The sequence below is a fragment of the Brassica oleracea genome, chromosome C2 (genome assembly GCF_000695525.1).
Source record: "Brassica oleracea var. oleracea cultivar TO1000 chromosome C2, BOL, whole genome shotgun sequence".
NCBI lineage: Eukaryota > Viridiplantae > Streptophyta > Magnoliopsida > Brassicales > Brassicaceae > Brassica > Brassica oleracea.
The window spans coordinates 44,433,201-44,437,417 of record NC_027749.1 but is presented as its reverse complement, the minus strand read 5'-3'; positions in this window follow the sequence as shown (position 1 = coordinate 44,437,417).

Below are 4,217 nucleotides of genomic sequence, written 5' to 3'. Positions count from 1 at the left end.
GTTATAATATACTACCTGCAAGTGCTTCATGTATGTTTGTTGGAAGTAGTTCCGCAAATGCAAACGGAAGTAGTCGTTTCATAAAGACATGACAATCATGACTCTTCATCCCGGAGAACTTTTGACCCTTTTCAACACATCTAGAGAGATTTGAAACATACCCATCGGGAAACTTCACTTCTGATGCCACCCAGTTGAACAACACCGACTTTTTTTCCGAAGACAGTCTGAATATCGGAACGGAAACTTGTCCATTGCTTTTTATATGTAACTTACTTCTTGAGCAAATATCCAGTAAGTCCAACCTCGATTTTATGTTGTCTTTTGTCTTCCCTGGGACATTCAATATTGTATTCATGAAAGAAAGATTCTAAATATTTTAAGAAAAAGAATAAAATTAGGAGAAAGAATAGAAAAAGGTTCTTATATCAAGATTTTTTTTTTCAATTCCACTAAATCTCTACATAACACTTGTAACTTATACATTGGTTGGTTGGACTTTTATTTTACAATTAACTTTTACTTTTCTAACTATAATTTACTAAAATATTAATATTTCTTTTGTTTTAATCTTTTTTGGAGTTTTTATTAATGTTAGACGGGTTCTAAGGCCATGATTAATAATCTTTTATTAATCGCGGACCGCCACGTGTCAGTGTGGCGCGCAAATCGTACAAGAAACAGTAAAACATCGATCCTTCTTTGGCTACTTCTGTGACCGATTTTATCTGTTTGGTGGGGTTATCATCATTACTTTTTTTTGTATCTCAACGCTAGAAACTGCGATGTTGATGCTATAAACCACAGAGACTTAGAACAGATTTATTGCAGTGGCTTAAGTGAATTGCTTAAGACTAATTGTAATTAAAATAAATGATAAAAGGAAAAAAAGAGAAAATGTGTTGCTTAATTTGGCACGGGAAGCGTCGTTGCTTCTTTGCCAGGTGTCGCACCGGGACATGCTGGAGAAAAGGTGACCCTAGCGTCCTTCGCATTTTTTCTTTTCCTTCATTTCTTTCTCTCTTTTTCTCTCCTCGCTACGGCGAAAGGCGAAATCCGATGCGATCGATGGGACTGTTCGACGCCACGGCTGCGTCTCAGTGGGTGGCTGTCGTCGACGACGGCTAACGACGGCCTCTCTATCTGTTGCTCTCCTCCACCAAGGAAAACGGTGACATCTCTCTCTGTTTCCTTCCTCTCCTCGGCGAAAGGGGAGATCTCTCCCAATCGGTGGTTCTGTTGGACGATCAGGCGATGTCTCCGTCGGTGGCTGTCGTCGAGGAAGGGCCACGGCGATCTCCCTATCTGTCTCTTTCCTCTCCTTGGCGGAATCGTTGCGAGCTCTATCTCAGGCGAATCGAAGTAAAGATTTGTTAATATGATGCATGTATTTGATTTTAATTATGCATGTATTTGATTTAGATTTTCTCGAACAGATCGAGAATTTTAATATGAGGAACATGATAAATTTGGATTTGATTTTTTTTCTGTCATGTTCTTGTGAGATGGAATGATCAAGAGCCAGACGATTCTTCATTCAAAAGGTAGAAGATCAAGGGTTACATGTTAAAGGTAAACCTTTGTCTTTGGTCGGTTCAATTTGATAAAACCTTTTGTATTTGGTCTGGTGAATTGGATGAAGCATTGTTAATAACATTTGGTGGTTTGTGGTTTGTTATTGTTGTTTTTTATTCTCTGGCGAGCTCGTGAACATACATACATAAATCTTTGTTTTGGTTGTGATTTGTTCCTTTCCTCTCTGTCTTTAGGTTGGTTGATCAAGATGCAATGGCAAGGTTCGTGAGATAAAAGCCCTACGCTTGTTGATAGAGGTAAACCCCTCTCTTTGCTATTGTGAATATGATAAAGCATTGTGTGGTAGTGTAAATGTAAATGTTGATGGTTAGGTTAGGTGAACACTGTAATAAATGTGATGGTTAGGTTATGGTTGTGTTAAGATAATAAGTGTAGTTATGGATTGATACATATCGATGGTCTTGTGTGTTAATTGCGGTAGATATATGTCCTCTCGAACTGGTTGTGATCAATGCTTCTCTTCCTCCATTTAAACTCTGTCCTTGGCCTCTCTCTTGAGTCTCATCTTCGCATCTCTCTTGAGTCTCATCTTCGCATCTCTCTTGAGTCTCATCTTCGCATCTCTCTTGAGTCTCATCTTCGCATCTCTCTTGAGTCTCATCTTCGCATCTCTCTTGAGTCTCATCTTCGCATCTCTCTTGAGTCTCATCTTCGCATCTCTCTTGAGTCTCATCTTCGCATCTCTCTTGAGTCTCATCTTCGCATCTCTCTTGAGTCTTATCTCTTCTTTCTCATCTTGGAGTATGGATTCCTATCCATATAGGCAGAATCCAAAGTTTGTTGACTTACTCAATAGTCAACAAGACATTGGATTTGGATCCTATGAAGATAGTGTAGAGCTATCTTCAACCCAAGTTCCTTTTCTTGCCACTCAAGGTACTGCTGATTCAGCATTCGACGGCGACACTCCTGCTGGTCATCGTGAACGAAGAACTTGGACACCAGCGGACGATGTGGTGCTGATCAGCTCGTGGTTAAACACGAGCAAAGATCCAGTTGTTAGCACCGAGCAAAAGTCAGGCGCTTTCTGGACAAGAATAGCAGCCAACTTTGCTGCAAGTCATCAAGATGATGGCTCCGAACAGAGAGGGGCTAGTCATTGCAAGCACCGTTGGCAGAAGATCAATGATCTCGTTTGCAAATTCTGTGGAGCCTATGAAGTCCGCAAGGAGAGAAAACACGAGCAAAGATCCAGTTGTTAGCACCGAGCAAAAGTCAGGCGCTTTCTGGACAAGAATAGCAGCCAACTTTGCTGCAAGTCATCAAGATGATGGCTCCGAACAGAGAGGGGCTAGTCATTGCAAGCACCGTTGGCAGAAGATCAATGATCTCGTTTGCAAATTCTGTGGAGCCTATGAATCCGCAAGGAGAGAGAAGACATCAGGTCAAAACGAAAACGATGTGCTCAAACTTGCTCATCTAATATTTTTCAACAACCATAAGAAAAAATTCCTCCTTGAACACGCGTGGAAGGAACTGAGGCACGACCAAAAGTGGTGTGAGCTTTCATCTGCTAAGAAGGAAGGAACCTCTAAAAAGAAAGGCTGAGGATGGTGGTGATTCTTCAACATCTCAAGCAGATTCTAAGAAGCGTCCACCAGGTGTTAAAGCCTCAAAGGCGAGTGGTAAGAAGACGTTTGATCCAGACAAGCAAGTAGAGGAGTTTGAGAGGATTTGGAAAATCAAGCAGAAGGAAATTGATGCTAAGGAACACATGTCTAAGATGAGCTTGCTTGATAGTCTTATTGGAAAAAAAGAACTTTTGCTTGAGTATGAAGAATCCCTTAAGAAAAAGCTAATCAATGACTTATTCTGATTGTAGTTCTTGTTCTGTTTGTTGTTCTGTTTGTTGTTGTCTTTCAGTTTCTCGTTTCACCGGATGTTGTTGTTCTGTTTAATCAAGTTCTTGTAATCCTACAATGTTAGTTTAATCAAGTAACCTTGTAATGCTTTTGTTCTATGTTTTATTGGTTCTGTTGATATAGCTGTTGTTGTTGTTCCTGTTGTCACTTGTTCTATAACACTGATGTTCCTGTTTTATTGTTTTGTAGTCTAGTATCACGGGAGTGGCGAGTGGGACAAGAACAGGAGAAAGTGGAGAGTGGAGAGGCAGACAAGACCACACGAGAGTGTAGCATTGTATCACGGGACTTGTTCTGTTTTGTATTGTCTTGTTCCTGTTGTGCATTTGGTCACAGAACTTGTACTAATGCATTGATATGTATTTGGTCACGGGTCTTTGTAAGACTTATAAAATGTATATATCTATCACTTTCTCATTATCACCATTCTTGCAAGTTATAAACAATACACTCTCTTGCTTCATTCTCTCAATTCTCTTCATCAAAACAATCCATTCTCACTCTCAATTCTCTTGATTCAACAATCCGTTTCTCAAGTTATAAACAATCAGTTCCCTTTATCTCATGGCATCTTCCTCTCATAACAATTTCGAAGACTCTACTTATGAAGCGTTCGATCAATATTTTGATCATCAATTCGATGAAGCATTTGAGAATTTGTGCAATACTTTTGGTGATCAAACAGAAGAAAAGAAGACAAGAAAAAAAAGAGTTTTTATCGAAAGAAACCGTGAAGAAGGTCATCTCCGATTATGGAAT